Below are 23,682 nucleotides of genomic sequence, written 5' to 3'. Positions count from 1 at the left end.
CCAGGCTCTGCCAGCCTTTTAAAGGCTCTGTTGACTGCAGGCCTTTGCTGGGACAAGAGATCTCTGTATGGGAGAATACTCCAGCCGATGCCTCCTGCAATATGCTATTCAAGGTCCTGATAGCTCCTGCCTTGCTTGTCATGATCCTGACCTGCTTTCAGGTCTGCTCTAGCTGACATGATTCCACTTTACCAGATGTGACTATGTTACCAGATGTGAATCTACGCTACCTGGTGTGACTCAGAATGATCAGAGAGTGCCGAAACTGCAGTCTGCTTTCCTTGGGCCTCATGCCCAGACTGGACAAACGTGTTTGCTCTCATTTGCCCTCTTTCAGGTGCCTTCCCACTCTTCCTTGCTGTCTGACTGCTCTTCTCTTTTCATTCAGCTTTCTCTGATCAAGCTCTGAATGTACTCTTTCTCCTCAGCCCCCCTCCCCGAGGACAAGATGGTTACTGGTTGCCTTTGGGAAGAGGGGGGCAGCTCAGCTGGAAAACGGGAGGTGGCGGTGGATGATGGGCTCAGCAGGCTGCTCTGATTTCTCTTTCCTCCTCCTTTCAGGGCAAGATGGTTCCTCAATAGCCCGGGGTGACACTTGAGGGAAGGAGGGGCCACCTCAGATGGAACAACTGGGAGCCTGTTGACAAAGAGCTCATCAGGCCTCAATGAGAACCTCAACCTGTAATCTGCCCCTCTGTTTCAAATCATTCCCTTGCCTTCCAAAGTATAATCTGAAAGAATAAATGTTAGGTCATTCAAACCCTCTTTTAAGCTTCTAGTTTCTTAGGATAGTACTAAGGAAAGCTACTTCCAAATAGAGTTGCTACATGTGGGTTTCAGCTTCCTCAACAGATTTCTATTTCTCTCTCCTCCCCACATCCCCCAGTCTACAAATAATCTGAACGAGCTTCGGGTGAATACACATGACCAGGTACCAAGTGGTAACATGCCACAGCATGCGTGTAATCACTTGGCAAGCCTGTTGCCTATGCCATCCCATTGAGAACTGAATGCTCTCCCCCAGAAGGCAATCTCCTCATGTCTATCACCCTACCAAGTGGTACGGTAGGAGGATTTCACCACACATCGAGTGTAAAATGTGTGAGAGAGAATGTGTGGCAGCGAAAGGGTTGTGTGCATCCACCCATTGGCAAATGAGACATTTCAACCTGGTGTGCTTTCTGCTCAGACATACAAGAGAGGTAACCAAGAATGGACCATTTTGAGGTGGTGGGAATATTAATGTATTTGTGAGCATTTCTAAACAGCTTAAATCGACAGATTTCAAAGCAGTGTACACACATCATAAAAAGTCTCTCTCTCACTCACTCTCTCTCTCTCTCTCTCTCTCCATACCACATGAAGATCACAGCTCTGGTGAACCCTTCACCCTCCCAAATCACACACTGTAGCCCTGGAAATTGCCAAAATGCCCTTCCCCCATTTCAGGGCCTTGGAATGGGGTCATAAATTGAAGTGCGGAGGGGGGGAGATGCCCTTGTCTCACCCCCTTTTCTCTCACACTTATGCCCCACAAACACATTTCTGTGTGGTGCCCTTATCACTCTCCTCTGGGCTTCCTCGCCCTGTATTCTACAACATGTCCATTCATTCTCTAGAGAAGTGCCATTGAAGCTACTGCCATGGTCAGCACAGGAACAGGATGAAAATTGTGTTTTTTCTTGCAAAACATGCACACATGCCCTGTTTGAGGCCCTGAACACAACTGTGATCGCAAATATGTATCCCCCCTCCCACAATGTTCTCAAATTGCCAGGCATGTGCTTGAATTCAATTTGTGCAAATTCCCAGTTTGATTTGGCACAAATTTCTTTAAGTTGCACCATTTTCCCCTGCAGACTGAATCAGCCCCACTTTAGTCTAAAGAGGAAGGTTTCACAAGTTAGAAAATTAGTGCAAATTTGAGAACATTTGCCCAAATTTCACATTCGATTGCTGCTTGAATTGCCCAATTTTCCTGCTTGTGCAGAGTGAGCAGCAGTCGCAAAAGCAAACAGGAACCAGGCACAAGATGAGCAGTGAGACGACTTTGGGAGAATCCTAGAGATCTCAAATATCGCTTGTTTCCCCACCCCTGTGGTTGATTGTTTTTTGTTAGGCATCCCTCGTGTGCTCAGTACCCCTGTAATGATGGCTTTTCTTATGAACCAGAAAACAACAACAACAAAAAACAACAATTCAGTAGGTCTTTGGAAGAGAGGTGCATGCAAGAGGCTGACCTCCTGTAAGGCTGGTGTGAGAGATACAACTGAGGAACTGTAGTAGATACTCAGGAGAGCAATCTTGGACCTTACAGTCTCTGCAGGGCTAATGTGTCCTTTTTCTATGCCAAACAACAGGACCAAGGGCCAGTGGATGCTGGTGGCTCTGATGTCAGTGGGGCAGTAAATCTGCTCTGGGTTTCAGTCAGAACTCTAAAGGCAGAAGCACCTTGGATAGCTCCCTTAGAGTTCTGACTGGTTCTAACTGAAACCCGGAGCAGATCCACCACCCCACTGACATCAGAGCCTCCACTGCCAAGGACCCAAGGTACATCTTCATGAGAAGACACAGTGTGCATTTAATTTTGAATAATCTACTCTGCTTCCAAAAACGATTTTGGTTTTCAAATAATTCTGAATGTTTCAGATAAGGAAAAGAGCTAGAGGGAAGAAGGGAGGGAAGAACAGAGTGTGGAGATGACTGTGAAGCTTTTCTCAGCAAACCTGAGCACCAGACATTTGCTTTTGCAACTGAAGATGTTTAGGATGCCAAACAGTAGAGTTTGCACTTGGAGCAGAAGCAACAAAAATCCCAACACAACAAAGCAGATCCTCTGCATATAGATCAGATTTTCCATATTTCTTTTTATTTACGCAAATAGAAATTTGCGCAAGGAGCAGCTGCAATTTGTACAACTCTGTTCGTGGAAATTTTAAAAAATACACAAAAGTTCCTGGATTTCAGGAAAAAAATGGCTCGGGCACACCGGGGAACCCTGTCAAGCCATAAACAAAATGGATTTCCCAGTGACAGACATCTGTACCACACACTTGCCTCTCAAAATGCAACTCAAGGTTGCCGTGGTCTGTTCTGATGTTCTGATGAACTATTCATTCTATGTGTGTGGGAGGGTTGTTGTTGTGTACTGTATATTACCCCCCCCCCCCGCTCCCTGGTTGTTTCTCCCTTTTGCCTCTTTCTTTCCTCCTGGGTCCATTTATGTGATCTATTTTTAATGTGAGCCCTTGAAAGGACATGGAACAATTTAACTGCTGTTCGCCACCCTGAGACCTAGAACAAATCCCAAATGAAGACATTAATTAATAGTGCACAGTCGGACAAGGAGAAGGTGGTGTGGATGAGCAGCTTAGGGGGATGAAGGTGGAGGGCCTGGCAATAATTGCAGTTATCAAAGCAGAAGAGAAGAAAGAAAAAGGAAGGATGAGAAATGGGTCAAGGGAGGAAATAAAAATGATAGAAGGATGAGAGCCACTTGCAGAGAAAGAAGAGAAAAAATAACATAGGAAGCTTGCTTATGCCGAGACAGACCATTGGTCCAGCTAGCTCAGTACTGTCTAAATCAGGGGTCTGAAACTTAAGAACATAAGGAGAGCCCTGCTGGATCAGACCAAGGGTCCATCTAGTCCAGCATTCTGCTCACACAGTGGCCAGCCAGCTGTTGACCAGGAAACCAAAAGCAGGACACGAGTGCAACAGCACCCTCCCACTTATGTTCCCAAGCAACTGGTGTACATAGGCATACCACCTCTGGTACTGGGGGTAGCACAGAGCCCTCAAGCCTATTAGCCATTGACAGACTTCTCCTCCAGGAATTTGTCTAACCCCCTTTTAAAGCCGTCCAAGTTGGTGGCCATCCCTACATCCTGAGGTAGCGAATGCTATAGTTTAACTGTGCACTGTGTGAAGAAGTTGTGGCTCTCCAGATGTTGTTGGGCTCCAAATTCCATCAGGCCCAGCCAGCATGTCCAATCTTTGGGGTGATGGGAGAGGTAGTCCAAAACATCTGGAGGATTCCAGGTTGGGGAAGGCTGGGCTTAAAGGTCCCAACTCTGTTACCGTGATAACATTGGATCTGCAGCGAGGACAACTAGGCACCTCAGCAGAGACAGAGATACCCCAGCAGTCACCTATTGGGCATTTCTACCCTGGCTCTAGACAGAGGCTCTAATGTCCATCAGATCCACACCTTTCATTGACCACGCATCATGAAGGCAAGAGAAGGGTTCTAGACCACAACACATGAGTGTTGGCTGGGGCAAAACTTCCAGAACCCAAGAGCAGCCTCCTCCCACATCTCCTTGAGCTGGTTGCCAAGGAAGACCAGGCTGGCCAAGCCACTCCTCACACTCTGGTGCCTCAGGACACTCACATGCATCAACTAACTCAGCTGCTTTGACGCCTGCACTGCCTGTCAGATTGTCACTGATACAGGAAGCCAATTGGTCAAAACGAACAGCCCTCTCGAGTGTCGAAGCAATAAGGCATAGGCAAAAGAAGATGGCTCCCTACTAGTTAATCCCCTACTATGGCACAGGGAGGGCAGGAGAGTTGCCACACTGGTGAGAAAGAGGACTGGTATGGGGCATGTGGCCAACTTATTAGCCTGGTGATCTGCTCCCCTCATTGGCTCAACACCTGTCACATGGGCATAGCAGCAGAGCCTGCCTCTGTCGTCCCTCCCCTAATGGGGAGGGACAAAATCACCCTGGTCTTAATGCCAAGAAGTGCTATTTTTAGGACATTCCCCTTATTTCAGATTGCCACCCTTTCATAGGAGGAGGACAATCCTGCCTCTGTAAGGCCCCATGGAATAGATGGTTCAGCCCTCCCACAGAGCCTTCGGTCTTCATACAAGGGCATCCAGCTCTGTCTACAATTTCCCTTCTTTTAATTGTTTATGGAAACTCTGATGTCGCTTGTAGCATCCTCCATTTCAAGGAGTTTATTATTTATCTTAGATTCCCCCCCGCCCAATCCTTCTGTAGTTCAGGGTTTGAGAGATGTGATCATTTCCCTCCCCCTCCCCCTGTGCTTGGATGTACCCATGACTAACAAGGTGTGACCATGTAATACACAGGATTTGTTTTCCTCTGCCCCTTCACATATTCCTCCTGCACTCACTTTGCTTGTATTATACATTATGGTTTTTTCATGGGTATCCAACCATGGAAATCATCCAGAGGCAGGATCCCATGGCTGGAGGAGATGGCAACAGTATACTCCCACTGTACCTATTTACCAGGAGATTCTCTGTTTCCTGGCCCTTGTCCTGTCTGGATAATCACTGTCTGGACTGTGCCCCTTCACCTTCATTTTTTGGGTCCTTGGCAGACATCTTGTTAACATGTTGTTAGCATGAATTGTGTTGCATTGTCATTCTTCAGGATGTTTAGAAGTTAACTCCCTTAGAGAGGGAGGCATCCTAGGCATGTTTAGACAGGAAAAAGTCCCACAATTCCCAGCATGCCCCAGCTAGTCATGCTGGCGAGTTGTAGGACTTTTTTTGCACCCTAAGTCAGGGGTGGGCAACACATCCCCCTGTGGCCCCCTGTGCAGCCCCTGCTGCTCCCTGCCACAAAAAACAAACACACCAGAAGTCTGCCACCGAATTTCAGCAGCAAACTACTACGGAGTAGAAAAAAGTCCAATTTAACTTGAGAAAAAGCTACATTTGATCTTTTTACCACTCTGCTGTGGTTTGTTGCTGAAATTCAGTGGCAAACCCCTCTTTTTTTTAATGTCATTGCCCTCAAATCTGGTGGCATGGTGGCAGGAGTATGGACTGCAAGTGGCCTCCAGACCCCACAGAGTTGCCTAACCCTGCTCTAAGTGGTGGGTGGATGTATCTATGTTTGTGTATGCCCTCATTTTTCTAGCCTATATTAACTCTCAAAATTGGCCTACAATTTAAATGTACACACTATGAAAGAGGTCTTTCAAGCCAAGATATGAATGGGTCTTTTGGCGACACACACAGCCCCTTTGTTTGAGCCGTGATCAAACCAGGAAGCCTCTAATTTACCATCCTTTCCAATTTTGTCCAAACTAAGCTTATCTGCTTTGGAGCAAGCTGGCATTTTGAACCAACTTCGAGCTGTGATTTCATATCCTGGTTTGTCTGAAGCTGGTAACCATCATTGCCCAGTTTAGAAATGATGGTTATTTGAAAACATCTTTATTTCAAGAGGCCTTCCTTGACTGACCAGCCACAGTTTTTATTGGTATTCTGTTTTTTAAAAAAATAATAATTTTTAATATGGAGTTTTATTGCAGAGGACTGGAAGATGGCCAGTGTAACACCAATTCTCAAAAAGGGATCCAGGGGGCATGTGGGAAATTACAGGCCAGTTAGCTTAACGTCTGTTCTGGGTAAATTGGTTGAAGGCATTATTAAAGATAAAATTAGTAAGCATATAGAAGGACAAGCCCTGATGAAAAAGAATCGTTACGGCTTCCGCAAAGATAAGTCCTGTCTCACTAACCTTTTAGAGTTCTTTGAGAGTGTCAATAAACATGTAGGCAGGGGTAATCTGGTAGACATTGTTTACTTGGACTTCCAAAAGGCTTTTGACAAAGTCCCTCAACAAAGACTCCTGAGCAAACTTAGCAGTCATGGAATAAGAGGGCAGGTCCTCTTATGGATCAGTAACTGGTTAAAGAACAGAAAGTAGAGAGTAGGAATGGATGGTAAATTCTCCCAATGGAGGGAAGTAAATAGTGGGGTCCCACAGGGATCTGTATTTCAACCAATGCTTTTCAACCTGTTCATAAATGATCTGGAATTAGGAGTGAGCAGTGAAGTGGCCACGTTTGTGGATGGCACCAAATTATTTTGATGGTTAAAACAAAAAAGGGATTGTGAAGAGCTCTAAAAGGATCTCTCTAAACTGGGAGAATGAGCATTGAAATGGCAATGCTCTCTCAAAATACTAGAACCTGGGGTCATCCTATGAAGCTGATTGGTGGGAGATTTGGGACAGATAAAAGGAAGGACTTCTTCACACAGCACATAGTTAAACTATGGCATTCACTACCACAAGGTGTAGTGATGGCCACCAATTTGGATGGCTTTAAAGGGGGCTAGACAAATTCCTGGAGGAGAAGGCTATCAATGGCTACTGGTCTTGATGGCTATGTGCTATCTCCAGTACCAGAGGTGGTGAGCCTATGTCCACCAGTTGCTGGGGAACATGGGTGGGAGGGTGCTGTTGCGCTCATGTCCTGCTTGTGGGTTCCTGGTTGACAGCTGGTTGGCCTCCGTGTGAACAGAAAGCTGGACTAGATGGACCCTTGGTGATCCAGCAGGGCTCTTCTTATGTTCTTATTCTTTTATCTTTCTTTTTACTTTGTATTGTTCATCGCTCTGGACTCTGTCTAGATGTGGAGTGGTATATAAAAGTTGTAAATAAAACAAAATAAATACATTTGAAAACGTCCTGGTCTGTTTGTTCAGAACACCAAGGGAGGGGTGAAAGGGCTGCATGCATGGTCAAAAGGCTCAGCGAAGATGTGATTATCCAAATGTGGCCCATAGTTGAGCGGTATGGTACATGCTCTGAATACAGAAGGTCCCGGGGTTCAATCCCTGGCATCTGGTTAAAATGCGGTTAGGGAGCAGGTGATGGGAAAGATCTGGCTGAAGCCCTGGAGAGATGTGCAAGTCAGAGTCAGCTGTACTGGACAAAGAATATGAGTACTACATATTGGAATGACGCAAGTACTACATCCTATAACAGAGGTACCTGGGGGCATGTATCAGAGTCTTCTAGTCCCACATAGTTGATGACATAGCCCATGTCCCAGGTTCTTCCCTCCAAAGGCAGGATGGAGAAGGAACTGTGCATGGACTTAGGGGCTAGTTGATGGTCAAGATGGCAGTCCACAGAAGTATCCCTTCTGTTGATCTGAAGTTGTTTTCCAGGCCAAATTCAAGGTGTTGGTTTTGACCTTTAAAACCCTATATGGTTCTGGCCCAGCCTATCTTAAGGAGCGCCTCCAGCAATACCAGACAGGCCGCTTAACAAGATCAGCCTTGGATGGCCTTCTCTCTGTCCCATCAGCCTGGACAGCTAGACTGGTGAGGATGAGGGAGAGGGCCTTCTCTGTGGTGGCCCCCACTCTGTGGAACTCCCTCCCTAGGGAACTCTGCCATGCCCCTTCTTTAATGAGCTTCCGCCACGCATTAAAAATGTGGTTGTTCAGGCAGGCATTTGGGGGGAGGGATAGGGTAATTTTAGAAATATGTTTTTAATGTAGAATTTTATTGTTTTCAACTGTTTTTATTATTGTACATTGCCCAGAGTGGCTGGGTGACCAGCCAGATGGGCAATTAATAAATTTAATAAATAAATAAAATAAATAAAATCTGCAGAACGTCATGGTACAGTCCAGGTTCCAGACTGTTCCCTTCCAGAGGGAGGAGGCAAAAGGAGCTGGGGATGGAGTCAGAGATTGGCTGATGTTAATCATACCAAGCCACAGAAGCAAATCCTCCACAGATCCTGCCTCTAGCATACATGTAGGCAAACACACACACGTGGATGCTAAAGAACTGTTCACAGCCTGCCATTTCACATCCTGCAGCTGCTGAAGCAGACTTCAAACTGTTGATGAAATAGTATAGGGCAACTGTGTTTTTCCTAGCATGTCTTGAACCAAAAGAACAGTTTTAGGTCAGCAGAGGACAGGGTTAGTACAGAATAAATGGATGCCACTTCTAGCCAAGCAGTGAAGATCCTTCAGCAATGTGGAAAGGGGTGTGTATGTGTTGGATGGGGAATGCTAAGAGTTGTAGGACTTTTTTCTGTCTAAACATGCCTAGGATCACAACCTTAGTGATTTAGTCAACAGAACACTATTATGGCAATGGGGCACTTGGACATTCACACATTTCACCTGAGAGAAATTCATTTCGTTGACCCTTTAACGCAAACTTACCTAATTTTGCACCTTGGAGCTAATGCAAACCAAAACACAGTTATCCTTTGAAATTCGCACTTTCTGAACTGCAACAGAGTTTCCCAACTTTAACAAAAATGCACACAAAACGTGTATGTTGGGGAAAAGAACACACAAAATGCATATATTGACAAAAACACCACTAAAACGTATTGTATTAGGAAAATTGCTAGCAAAACCTGCACATGATATACAAATAGATGGTTCAGAAACTCCAGCTTGTGCAGAATGCAGCTGCCCGAGTATTGGTGGGGGCAAGGCGATTCTATCACATGATGCCTAGACTGCACCAGCTGCACTGGTTACCAGTGTATTTCCGAGCCCAATTCAAAGTGCTGATTTTGACCTCTAAGGCCTTAAATGGTTTGGGGCCAAGTTACTTGAAGGACTGCCTACCGTCATATCAGCCTGCCTGTACTTTAAGATCAGAAAGAGAGGCCCTTCTCATTTGCCCACCTGTGAGAGAGCAGTCAGGTGGGTGACCACATGTGAGAGGGCCTTCTCTGCAGTGGCCCCACACCTTTGGAACAAGCTGCCCTCGGAGATCTGCCATGCTCCGTCATTGCAGACTTTTAAGAAGGCCTTGAAAACATATTATTTTACCTTGGCCTTCTATTGATATGATTGCTACTGTTGCTGCTGTTAACATCATTGTTGGTTTTATTGTTGGTTTTAATTGTTGTTTTTATGTTTTCAACATTTTTAACATTTTAACTGTTTTTATGCATTTTATTGTTGTTAGTCACCTTGGGAGGGCTTCTGCCCTGAAAGACAGCCAAGAAATATTTTAAATAGATAAATAAAAATAAATATTCAAAGAAATAAACAAACAAACAAAAAAGCATGAGAATGTTCATGCAAACTTTTTAAAGGAAGCATTCAAAGTTAGGGACAAACCAAATTTATGACTGGAAAAATGAGAGAAATGGGAATTGGGAGATTTGTCTATCACTAACTATAACCTGACTGTGGAATAATGTATTCCAAAAGGCATCTTGCTGATGAAAGATGGAAACAAAGAGTGAGCTTTAAAGGATCTGCCAGGGTCTGGTTTTCTCAGTGAGAAGTGGAACTTGCTGGATTGTGATGAAAAAAAGCACTGCAGCCTGCGCCTTATAAACCAATCCAGCCTTCAAAGAGGGAGGAATGATGACCTAAGATGCCACAGGTCACAGATGTATTGATTTAAGATTGTCGCACAGTACCAAGATATCATATATTCTGAAAAAAATGTGGCATGGGGGACTTGAATTTGTCTCCATTTATGTTGGTGACTATCCAAAGCAACATGGATTTTCACAAGCTACGCTTTTGGCAAATGAAGCACTGGGCTTGTAAAATGCCATCACTTTCTACTGTATTGCCCATAACCTCTTCTAAGACCTTAATTCTTTCTTGATGGAATTCTTCTACAGCTGAGGTGTTTGAAAATACAACCTGGGGACATAGTGGCATCATTTGCTGGGCAACAGATGGTTATTTGCAATAGATGGTGATTGCCGGATGGGGCAAACACCAAGCCATTGCTGTTGTCTTCATGGCTTCCTTGTGGGCTTTTCAGACACATCTGGCTGGCCACTGTTGGAAGCAGGATGCTGGGTTAGAAAATAGATCATGAATCTGATCCAGCAGGATTCTTCCTATGATGCTTACACTTTATAACATGCAAGGGCACAACTGATGCAGCAGAAGCTGTAAAACATCCATGACCCACCAGATAAATTTGGCCCTGTACATTTCTGAGACCCACCAGGCTGTCAGGATTGATTCTGAGTACAGGGAGGTAGTTGGCAGCTCAGATTCAGAAGAGGAACAGCCAGAACCGGGGGATGCATTTTCCCAAGCCAGTTCAGATATGGGTAGGCGTGTTTCTCCGGTTGCTAACTACCAGCTGGCCGGGCCTGAAGCCCCCCCTTGCCCCCCTCTGTGAGAAGCTGGGAGGAGGAGGAGGAGGAGGAGGAGGAGGAGGAGGAGGAGAGCGGGGGCTGTGACCTAAGAGATGCTAGACTACGGCGCAGCGCTAAGAGGGAAACGTCAGGGGCGGAGCTCAGATGGTCGATCCGGTTAGCCATGTGTGAAAGGCGACGTAGGGAAGCATCACTGGAAGGGCGGGAGAACCCTCCCTAAGTTAGTCTAGCCAGCAAGCCTCACTTCAAGCTGCAGGCAACGTCAGTGTTCCCATCTGAATCCCTGTTGCCATTCCTTTGTAGCCCGAGAGTCTTCGAGGATTTGCATCTGTAATGAACCTGTTGATAATGAATTAAATGCCTGAGACAGAAGCCTCTCTATTTGGGTGTGTGGGTGCATCAGGAAAGATGGGGCCCAAGGGACACATGACACAGGCCAACCCAACTAACATCACAATAGGAACCTACCCTTCCCCTTCAACCCATGTATGCATGGAGATTGGAATCCTAGTCTCTTCTGGAACTCGCTCCATCCCACTGGGACGAGGAACAATTCAGTAACATCAAGATGTAAGATGTACTTCTGCCTGTTCCCCTAATGCATAAAATGCAATAAGTAGAGCTATCTTTAATCTCTGCATAGAGATGTAATAGACCAACCTTCCCCAATCTGGTGTCCTCCAGATGTTTTGGACTTCAATTCCCATCAGATCCAGACAGAAATGGTGGGAGTTGTAGTCCAAAACATCTGAAGGGCAGCCAGTTGTAACAGATAGTACATCTCATATTTCATGGCCTTTGATTCCTTCTGTTCCCAGGTATACATTCCGCTATTTACCTTGGCCTTTCCTGATTGGGCCTCCTTTCCTTTCCTCCCTAGAAACATAGAATTCTAGTTGGAAGGGACTTCCTAGGTTATCAAGTCCTACTCAATGCAGGAATCTTTGCAACACAGAATCTACAACATCCCTTACACATGGCCATCTTGCCTCTGCTTAAATACCTCCGGTGAAGAAGAGCCCACCCCCTAAGGTGTCTTGTCTTTAGCTTTAGATGGTAAGCTTGTAGACAGGTCCTGTGTAGGGATGGGTGAACCCCCTGCCATCTGGTCCAGAGTGGGTGGGGGTCCGCCATGGGGAGATCTGGGCTGCTTGGGACCCCATGGATTTCCCTGGAGCCCTGGTGCATCCTCCGGATTTCGTGCAGGGCAGCTCTCTGGCTTATAAAAGGTGAGACAGGCTAACGGTGGCTGCCATTAGCCGATTGTGGGAAAATTATGGCCATAATTGGCATATTTTATGCCCTCAGCAGCCATAAAGCAGTTACTTCTACCTAAAATGTGGCTGTTGATGGCCACAATTTAGGTAGAAGTGTTTTACAGCCACAAATGGCATAAACTATGCCAATTACAGCTGTAATTTTCCCACGGTAGGCTAATGTCAGTTGCCATTAGTCTATCTCACCTTTTATAAAGCCAGAGAGCCACCCTGTGCTAAATCCAGAGGACGCACAGGTAAGGGGGAGCAGTGCGTTGTGGACTCTGCAGGTTGGATTCTTGGGAATCCAGCCTCATTGAAGTCCACAGTGGATTTCTCCAGCATCCCTAGGCCTGTGTACAATACACATGTATTGTACAGCACATAGCAAGGGGTCACCACCATCCCAATTGAGGAGAACACTTCAAGCATCTAATGACTTGGGTCGTAGTCCCACAATAAGTCTGTTGGTCTTTAAGGTGCCACATGACTCTTGGTTGGTGGTGGTGCTAGTTGTACCTTGACAGGAACAGCAGCAAATCCCTGCAACATGGCAGTGAGAGAAATGAACGTGTAATGCTATGCCAATTTCCATGAAGTCAAACAAGCCTGACATGCTAAAAGGCGCAATTCTGAGGTTAATATTCAGGGGTTAGTAGAGAACGATTTCAAAGGCAATGAACTAATGTGGACAAAATTGAAGTATACACCATTGACCTTACCGCTAATGTCATGCAGTGGTAACAAGAGGTGCCAAAAAGAAATTACATTATAGTTACAGTATAAGTAGAGTTGTAAACGCAACAAAACCGGTAATGGAAGCAAACATTTCCAGTACAGACGATGCAGTCCTACAGCAAACTGTGAAAATGAGTTGTTGTTATCAATGGCGAGGACAATGATTTTTTTTGACATATATGTAACACCTTGGTCTGGGTCAGACATAACAAGAAACCATGGTTTCCCACTCTACGAACAAGCCATGATAACCCATGGGCTCACACACTCCCTCCCCTCTCCTTTTCTTTCATGGCCACGAGGAACGAAGAACCTTCCTCTTTTATACAAACATTTCCCCATGATGGCCAAACCTAGGAAACATGGGTTTATTTAAACTAGGGTTTGGGGACAAGACAGGATCTGAAGAGCACAGTTCTCCATGGCTGAACATCATGGGAAGCTCTGGTTAGATTGGAAGTAGAAGAATAACTTCTGATCTCCTCCTTATGGCTGCAAAAGAGGGAGGGCGGAAGGCCAAGGCTTGCTGCAATGCATTCATGGAGTGGGAAACCATGGTTTCCTGTTACATTTGAACCAAGCCACTGACATACTAAAGAAAGCTATTTTTCTCCTGGTAGAAGAGCAGCATCACCTAAAATTTGGAAATGCTGATCATGACATTTCCGGTGGTGAGCTGTTCCAGCAGTGCTGGCTCCACGTTTTTGAGGCCCCTGGGCAAGACACCTCCATGGGCTCCCTCCCTCAGTGAGTCTGCCTTCTCACCGCCATTCTCACCAGCTCCTCATCCTCTTTCTCATTATTGCATCTATTTGCTTGCTTGACAGGCAGAGAGCTGGCACACAAGAAAGCAGTGGCATCTACTGTTCCTTCTTCTCACCATCACATTTCTCTGAACTAGAATGTGACACTGGTGACCAAGCAGGTTGCAACAGTGAGGAGGAGGAGGAGAAAGTCCAGGAGGCTCTTGTTAATGGGCCCCTGCTGGAGTCTGGGCCTTTGGCAGGAGCCCAACCATGCCCACCCTTGATGCTGTGTTCCAGAGTTGGGGCAGCAGATAGCCTCCTGGGATCACTCCCTGGGGCCTGGATTACAGCAGGGGCAGGCCCCTATATTCCTGAAGCCCCATCCCCTGACATCATATGCTCCTTTCCCCATGCACACGGACAGACCACTGTATGCCTCTCTGTGCACACAGAAAGGGTCAGCCTTTCTTTGCTCAGCAGTAAAGAAAGGTTGCCTATCACTGAGAAGAAGGTGGGACCTGGGAGATGAGGCAAGGCCTGAGACAGAAACTGCTGCACCAGAGGGAGAACCCCTGTGGGCCACATTTGGCCCATGGGCCAGAACTCATCCCTGTGATTGATATATATATGTATGTATGTATGTATGTGTATATATATATATATATATACACACACACACACACACACACATATATACACATACATATACACACACACACACACATATACACATACATACACACACACACACTCATATACACATACATACACACACACACACACACACTCATTCATCTCCCAGCATTCCAAATTGCCACTCTTGTTATCCATTTAACATCACAGCTACTGATGAGGGTGGAAGCTGAACATTTAGCTCTAAATATATTTTGAAATTACTCTGTTGGTAGTCTATCTGTCTCTGTCTCTGTCTCTCTCTGTCTCTCTCTGTGTGTATTATTATATTTTATACTCTAATTTATTTATTTATTTATTTATTTATTTCATTTCTATACCGCCCAATAGCCGAAGCTCTCTGGGCGGTTCACAAAAATTAAAAACAAACAACACACAATAAACAATTTAAAATATATAGAACATTAACTCTATCCATGTGCATGACACTTTACATAATATAAGAGGTCAGGTTCCTGCTCCAAGGAGCTTACAATCTAAAATTTGACATAGGGAAGAGTACAGAAGAAGGGGGTGGGGAGTGGAGGCAGGTGTAAACAGGGAAAAAATATGCAATTGTTTCAGTTACACATATTTAAAAGCTTATTTGCAGTCGGGCATCAGAACTAAGGGGTTGAGCCAAGTTTTGGGAGAGATTTTATTCTTTTTGGACCTCTGGATTCCCACTCCGATCTTTCTTACATTATTCCTGGATGTGGCCTTCTTTTCTCATAGCAAAGGACTTGTAATATATTGACCATTATTAAAATATCATTCTGATTCTTATCATGTGTCTTTTAAAAAAAAAATCTGGCATACTTTGACATGTTTTCAAGGTAGCATGTGTGGAAAAAAACAGAAAGCTTGTTAGAGGTGAGGCGACTCTGTGTGTGGGCACTGTTTCCAGCCTAACACAGTACAGCACATTCATCTACAGGACCCCACTGGTGAAAGAGGGGAAAAACTGGAGACATGAAAGATGCTGCCAATTATAATAAGTACTCCCAAATGGGGTTATTTCAGGAGTAAATTCCTCCCAATGGGATGGGTATGGAATTGAGAACTAGTTTTGGGGTAGTGGTGGTGGTATTGATAAGTCATAGCATCAGGACTTGCTCAAATATCAACAAAATGCAAAGTTGGCAAATGTGAGAGCAGAACATTGAGATCCAATGTAACAATTCTGAGCTCATGCAAGGGTCCTTACTCTTGAGCAAGTACAATGTGTATCTGTGCTATATAATCTTTGTCTCCATCACGTCCTATCTGCAGGCTTGAATGTGTTAAACACATCTGGAGTTTACTGCTCGAGAATATAATATGTATGTATGGGACAAATCCCAGCTTTCCTTTCTGCTCAAACAAGGTTCTATCCTCATGGATAAAGAGTAAAGCTTGGAAATGGCACCTCATACGTTTCTCCTGGTCCCTTCACTCCTTTGGCCACCTGGCTTCTTCCATGCCAAAATAATTTTGAATTTATTTGAAAACCTCAGTCACTGGATCTGGTTATACAAAACCAACAATATTTTGGCTAGGGATGCTAAGGGAATTTGATTTTTGTGACTTCTGATATGGACTGACTTGAACTGCACCTTCCAGACTAATATGCGGATTGAAACTTAGCTGTTCACCAGTTTTTGCAGACTGGGAATGTTGCAACCCAGTTTTCGGCTAGAAACACCTATGAAAATGCATTTAGGAATGCATAGATTGAGAGAAAAACATGTGACGCTATGTATTCAAATAGCTATTTAAATGCTAATTTTTGTGCAGATTTTTTTTAAAAAAATAAAAATAGATTAATGCAGAAACCTGGATGGAATAGATTTATGAGTGAACACATGCAAAAGTGAAATGGACCAGGAATTGACTGATTCATCTGGTCCTAATGGGAAGATACAGCATTCAGATCCCAATCTAATGCACGCTTACTCAAAAGTATATCTTGCAGAGTATATCAGGCCTTAGTCCCTGATAAACATTCAGCCTTAGGGTATAATCCTATGCCCCCTAGACATTGTCTGATGGTCCATAGGATACTGGACATTCCCCCCCCCCCAAGGTTGGAGCAGTACTCCAACCTCAGAAGGGGTGGGGCAGAGATCTCCCCCTCCTTCCTGCCTCCTCGCAGCTGGTGCAGAAAGAAATGTGCCAGCTGGCCTCCAAGGTCAACCTCGGAGAGGGGGAAAAGGGGGCATTCCAGTGGGCAGCAGGGGGAGGAGACCAGAGAGGCCAGGATATGAGCTATCTTGAACCTCTTTCAGCCTCCTTCCCTCCCTCTCTGAAGCACTGGTGCTAGATTGGCTAGAAAGCCCATCAAGCAAAATATGCAGGGTGGGAGGACGGGGAGGTGAAGATTGTCTCCGCCGCTCCTCCCACCCTGCATTGGATGATCAGAAGTGTCCGAGTTCGGAGGTTTCCGATCATCAAGGGTGCAATTGACAGGCATGTACCCTCCATCTGCTAGCAAGGTCTGGATTTCCTGTGGAAAATCAAGCTTTTTAAAAACAAATAAATAAAAATGATGGAATATGCACAACTAAGCTAATATTCCCTCCAGCCTTGGCAAGTGTTATCAAAGCCAGCACCTAAAACTAGCACTCACTAAGTCCAAGTAGGATTGAGTTCCTTTCCAAGAAATTGGAATTCCCACTCCTTCCTCTTCCCCCATTTTGACACAATGAGATATGGGTGTCCAGTTAGAGCTGGGCCACGATGGCACGGGAGGAACCCTAACTCATCAAAGGAAGTGGGGCAGAGCCTAGAAAGGAGTGCATTTCCATACGCCCAGAACTGAGATGGAGGAGAAAAGTGTTGCATTCACATTTTAATGTGAATTCACCCCAATTTTGCACTTTTGAACCAATGCAACGGGGTTGTCCTTCAAAATTCGCACTCCTCTGAACTTTGCAATGGAGTTCTCCAATCAGAAAATGCACACAATAATGTCTATATTAGGGAAAGCATGCACAAAAATGCATATATTTGTGAAAGTAACATTCAAAAATAGAATCATAGAGTTGGAAGGTGCATCAGAGATCATCTAGTCGAACCCCCTGCTCAGTGCAGGCTCTGCGTAGCATGGTGCAGCTACAGATCATCCAGCCTCTGCTTAAATACCTCTAGTGAAGGAGAACCCACCACCTCCTGAAGCAGTCTAATCCACTGTTCAACAGCTCTCCCAAAATGTTTTGGCTAAACTTTTCTCCTAATGTTTAGCCCAAAATCGGCTTCCCTGCAGTTTTCATTCATTGGTTCTCCATTATATTAGGAAAACTGCTTGCATCAAATATGTACATTAGGAGAAATTGTCTACAAAAGTGTATGCATTAGGAGAAATGCACACAAAAATGTGTACAGATTTTCAAGCCAACTTAATGGTCAAGACGAACCAAATTTACGTTGGGAAAAATGAGAAATGCAGAGAGACACTGAAATGGACAGATTTATCCATCCATAGCCCTGAACCACAAACCATTCACAGCACCAAATCCTCAGCAAACACTCTCAAAGCACTGCCCCCAGACGTGAGCTGGGAAAACGGAGACGAGGCTAGCAGGTAACTGTGTGTTTGTATCGTCTGCAAAGACCCCCTGAGGGGGCTTTCAGCCAAGCAGGTTAGAGCCCTTGGCAGGAGGGCATCGAAAGAGGCTAAGGCTGAGGAGTGAAGCAGAAAGACTTCAAAGTCAGATCAATTTCCCGTGGTTACATAAAGATGCAGAGAAGTCTGTTGGCATCACACGCTCCGGAAACGAGATCGTTCAGGGTGTGTGCCTGCATGATGGCCAAAAAGGGAAAGAATTTGGGATAATCTGATCCAAAAGCCTTTCTCTAGAGATGAGATGGGTTTGGGGGAGCTTCCCCTCATGGTCTCCTCAAAGCAAAGGATCTCAGTTCACCCTATGCTAAAGATGTGCCTCTAACAAAGGGAAGGGAGGATCTAAAATAAGATAAGCTCTTTTACTGGGGCTAGTAAAAGTGTTATTGCCGCTGTAGAAGCATGGAATGTTCCCGAGTCACCCAGTACTCTTGGTTGAACCCTGGAATGAGGAAGGGAGTAAGAGGGTACAGGTTTACCAACTGAACTGCTCCTCCGCTGTGAACAGCAGCATAATCCGTGGAACTCAGCAAGTGTAGCGATCAGGGCTGGAGTCATGGGTAGGCATGTTCGGGCACCTGTTGAGGGCCCACACCCCAGCCTGCTCATGTGTTGACATTAGAGCTGCGTGCAAATGGCTTCTTGGAATTCTCCTACCCTATTTGTGAGCAGAGGATAACTTCACTGAATTTCTCCAGTGGGAGGAGAAATCCTCAACCGTTTCTTACAGCTAGGGCTCACAACTGGCAGGGGTTGTAGCACAACCTTTTCCCTCCTAAGGTTTTTTTTTTTTCTGAGCGGTCACTACAAGCGGCAAAAGCATTAACTATGTTGGTAGACCAGCTGCCATTTTGTATCCTCCTACACAATGCAAGTGTGAGGGAGGCAGTGTTGTGTCCAGCTTCAGGGCAGAGGTGGAGTTAGTGCCATGTGAAAATCCGTCCTTCAATTCCCTGAAAGTTTTCTTCCCTCATGAAAGAGGTTTCCATTGTTCTGCCTCATTTTCAGGGTGTTTCATAATGTATTGTTGTGCTGTTTTAGATCTTACCTAAACACAGCAAGGCACCCAAGGGTGCTGTGTATGTGTGCGATTTTCTTCTATTACACAGCTCTCCGCTGCTTTGCAGCCTCCAACGCTGCCTGCGCTTCCTGATCTGAAAAACCCCTATGGGAGGAATTACATCATGATGTCTTTCCCTGGGCTTTAATCGAAATGCAGGAAGCCGAAGATGCTGTAGGCTGCCAGAAAGACGATTGTGCAATGGAAGACAGATACTCATACACACATCTCGGCCTCCTCCTAAGTAAGGGAAGTGCACGAAATCTGAACCCAACCCTGGAAAATCCCTCTGAAATTTCTTCTTCTTTGAATTTATTTTCCAAAGCAGTTTTTTCTCTCTATATCAAATTGAATGAGAATGGTCAAAAAATGTGGGAGACAGTTTCTGTACAGCACTGGTTGAAATCATCATTGGAGGCCCTAGCCCCTGGCCTGCCATTGATTAATTAATGACATTTATATCCTGCCTTTTTTCCTCTTTAAGGAACCCAAGGTGGCTTACATCCTCTTCCTCTCCATTTTATCCTCACAACAACAACCCTGTGAGGTGGGTTGGGCTGAGAGTCTGTGACTGCCCCAAAGTCACCCAGTGCGCTTCCATGGCCAAGTGGGGACTAGAACCCGGATCTCCCAACTCCCAGTCCAATGCCCTCACCACTACACCACACTGGCCATTAAGTTCTGCAAGGTTGTTTTTATGTATTTTATTGCTGTGAGCCACCTTGGGAGGGCTTCTGCCCTAAAAGATGGCCAAGGTTTTAAATAAATAAATAAATAAATAAATAAATAAATATTGGGTATGACAGAGAGGGCCTTCTCAGTCGTGACCCCTGCACTATGGAGTTCCCTACCAAGAGATATGCAGCTAGCTCCATCTGCTATGGCTTTACAAGCGTATCTGTTTTCTCTGGCTTCCTAACTGAAATGTGTATGTGTCTTTTTTTAATAAATAAAAAATATGCTGCTTTCTTTGGTTACTTAAGTTTTGGATTGGGCTTGCTTTAACTTGTTCATTCTTATCTTAAATTTGCTTAAAATTTATGTATGATTTTATGAACTTGTTCTATTGATATAGAATTGTACATTTTATAGTATAAGTTGCCTTGAGAGGACTGTATCCAATCCATCCATCCATCCATCCATCCATCCATCAATAAAAGCAGAGAAGTGAGGACTAGGAAAATATTTGGCAACCCCTAGCTGGAAACAGTTCTAAAGAGTGCTGTTCTGTAAGCATGGAAACACCTTTCTGTAAGCAATTCACTGTCAAGGAATTTGCTGGGATTTCCCATAAGAGTTCCTGATAATTGTGCTAAAAATAAAAGCATAAAAAATAGGGACTGACTCTAACCCCCTCTCCAAACAATGAAAAGCAGGAGGGGTGAAATGGATCCTCCTGTAGTACACAGAGGTATCAACCCATCCTCTCTTTGTCTGCAGTCCATTGCTGACTTTTTTCTCCATTTATAGGCATTTCTGTGGAGTTGTTTACCACATGCCCAATTGGAAATTGGCACATTAAGACATCGAGCTGTACAGAAGAAGGGGGGGAAAGCCATATACACCACAATATTTCTATCTCAGCAACAATTTGGGAGAAGAGCTTGGAAGATATACTTCAAACTACTTGATCCACCATTGTGGCCATCTAAACCCAGCAGCCTAATCCAGTTTCAAACATTGCTGGGTTGATTTTTAAAAACAAACCAGCCTCCCAATCTTTGTAACTGATACATGTGATTTGTTGTCAGAGTTGTGTTTTTGGTGTATACAGTCCGTTACATCATCATCATCAATTATTAACTATTATGTTTTATTATCATCAACAACAACAACATTATTATTGGCATTCGCATCATTATAATCATTATAGGATTTGTCTTGAAATTAGGGTGGCCAGATAAAAAGGAGAATGGGAGCTCCTGTACCTTGAGGAGTTGTGTGTAGGAAGATGGAATTTTGGTCAAACTAGCTCATCATCTCCTGGTGTTGTCATGGCGGTAAATGTTGCTCGAGTCAAAAATCTCTTCTTCCTACACAAGTATTCAAGGTAAAATTCCTATCCTTCCACTGCATCTGGTCATAACATTCTTACTCACTCTCAAAGCCTTTGCTATTTGGTGTGTGTGTGTGTGTGTGTAGGTAGGGGGATGTCTTACTGTAAATTGTGGGGTTTTTTCTTTGATAAACACGATTTTGGTCCCAGCATATGATCAGAATGAAAATGATGCACCAACCTTCCTGCAGCTCAGTACGTCTGGTGCTGGTTAGTGCCTTGATCCTATCTACTACTCTGTGTTCTGACACCAGCAGTTCTTGCTCTCCCTGCTAGCTGAGATCCTTTTAACTGAAGAGGCAGAGGATTGGGTGGTTGGGGGGGAGAGTTACTGGATCTTTTTGCATGCAAAACACACAGCTATGACCCCTCCTAACAGAAGGCTGCAAGAGAACACAAGCCTGTGCTATGGCTGCTTTGAAACGTCTTCTGTTTGTATCTTTAAAAACAAAACAAAACAGTGCTAAAGGCAGAATTTCTCCTGCCAGAAATAAAGTCCACAACTGCTTATAATCAGAAGAGCTGGATGTTATCTGGGATCAGAGACTCCCACCTTTCGAATTACTTCTGGCTCACTTCCAATGAGGCATCATTGGAGATCTTGCTGAAGGATTTGTGGGTTGTGGTCCAGGACCTCAATCCTCAAGACTGTATTTATACTGGAATGTATAGGCCACTCTTCCACCAAGAGTTGTTCAAAGCAGTATACAAGAGAATAAAATCAGTTTGATTAAAAGCATGGCATTCTATAACTCAAAGTCTGGAAGATCAAATTATGTATTATTTGAAGCACTTTCACCCTACCCTTCAGCAGAAAAGGTTCCCCGAGTGGCTTACAGTGATCAATAATAAGGCCACCCCTGACATCAGGCTTCCAATCTAAAAAATATGGCATCAAAGGAAAATGTGATGGGAAGGGAAGGCGGGAGGGGGAAGAAGAAGCAAACTCAGGCGCTAATCCTTAGTTACAAAGTTCTTATGATTACCAGCTAGAATGGAAACGCGTCCAGGAGAGGGAGAGCTGAAAGTTGCTGGTTTCTCAGCTGAGCTGATGGAACAGCCCCCATTCTCTTCTCTCCGTCTGCATTGCAGCCTGATGGAATGGCCATTACTGGATGACAGTGAAGGGTGAGAAAAAGCCAGATGCAGGTTTACCTCTGTTCTCCTATGCATGTTTACTCAGACGTAAGCCTCACTTGAGTTCAGAAGGGCTTACTTCCAAGCATGTGTGCATGGGATTGCAGCCAATTAACTAAAGGCACAAACCTATGGCTGCTAGACAGCATCTAGACGGCCACAGGATTTTTCCAGTTCCCAGAAACCCGAGCTCAGGCTCCGAGCTCACTTCCCAGAAACCTGACTCCCTGCTCCTTCCCCTGTTGCCTCATAGGTAGCAGAGTTTGTCCCCAGCTCCACACTCATAAGAGCAGCACGGTGCAGGCGAAAAGGGGGTGTTCCTGGGGGTGGGGAGGGGACTGTGGAAACGCTGTTATGACACTTCCTAAGTGCCATCCAGCCTGCCCCCCACTCCAATGTGCCCTGGCTAGACAGCCAAAATCAGCCATCTAGCCACAAATGAAGGGCGGCTGGAGTGCAGAGGAGAAGATCCCCTCCATGCTTCGCCCGCTCTGCATTGGATAGTCGGTGGCCTCCAAGTTCGGAGGCAGCTATCCATCCCCATAGGGTTATGCCTTAAGTAAATAACAGCGTCAGATTAAGCCACATGTCAAGGCTAGGCAGAACAAGTGCATTTCAGTACAAGCAAAATGAAACAAATTGAAGGGATGTGTCTAATTGACCACGCCGGGGAGGGAGTTCCACAGTCCAGGTGTCACCACCAAGAGGCTTTATTCCAGGCTCTATTTCAGTTGGCAGATAGCTAACTTCAGATGGTGCAACATCTCTCCTGCTGATCTCAACTAGGGATGTCTGTCACTAGGAAATCCAGTACTTCTTTGGCTCAACGGAGTTCCGCATCGTGTATGACTCGCTTTGCATCTGCAAGCCGAGCTGCGGGCTGTTCCCCGAACTCTGGGAACTTCTTTGCACATTTTTTGGGGGAAGGTTCTGCAATTTGCACAAATTTCCAAGCAATTTGTGCAAATTATGGCTGAATTTGCACAAGTGACTCAAATTCAACTGCAATTTGCACACTTTGCAAAAATTCAGCTGTTATGTGCACACATTTTGCCATAATTTGCGCAAATTGCTCAGAAATCTGCGGAAATTTGCAGAACCTTCAAAAATGTGCAAAATTCCCCCCAAATCCATGAACCGGCCTGACTCGCTACAGATTGAGTTGGCTGCCACAGCAGGAACCCAAATGAAGTCTGGCAGGCCAAACCTAGGAAAACTCACCAAACTCCATCCCCCAAATGGATTTCTCCAACATCCCTAATCTCAAGTCATATAGGAGAAAAGAAGGGCTGGTGCCAGGCTTGCGTGGGCCCTTGGCATATTGCTGCTGATACCCCTCTAGTATTGACGGGGGCTCAACACCGATATACCTCATCACCCTACTCCTGATATCCCCACCTGCTCTTGGTGGTGGCGGCGGCACCTCCAGCCTGCTTCTTCACTTCCGGCTGGGCAAAATTCCCCAGCGGCCATGCTTATGCAGCCATTGCTAGACCCCTCCTCTGGGCAGACTGCTGCTGCGGTAGC

The 23,682-nt window shown here is 45.1% G+C and overlaps 1 protein-coding gene across 1 annotated transcript in view; it reads right to left on the bottom strand.

Annotated features, from left to right (window-relative positions):
- Positions 1 to 23,682, bottom strand: part of LINGO1 (leucine rich repeat and Ig domain containing 1) — a 104,519-nt gene that overhangs the window by 72,606 nt on the left and 8,231 nt on the right. The window lies entirely within an intron of this gene.

This window comes from Heloderma suspectum, chromosome 11, assembly GCF_057233095.1.
Source record: "Heloderma suspectum isolate Gila_16-S chromosome 11, 16-S_ref, whole genome shotgun sequence".
In the NCBI taxonomy this organism is placed as follows: Eukaryota; Metazoa; Chordata; class Lepidosauria; order Squamata; family Helodermatidae; genus Heloderma; species Heloderma suspectum.
Note: the sequence above shows the minus strand (reverse complement) of the source record. Positions and strands in the feature narration are given on the sequence as shown.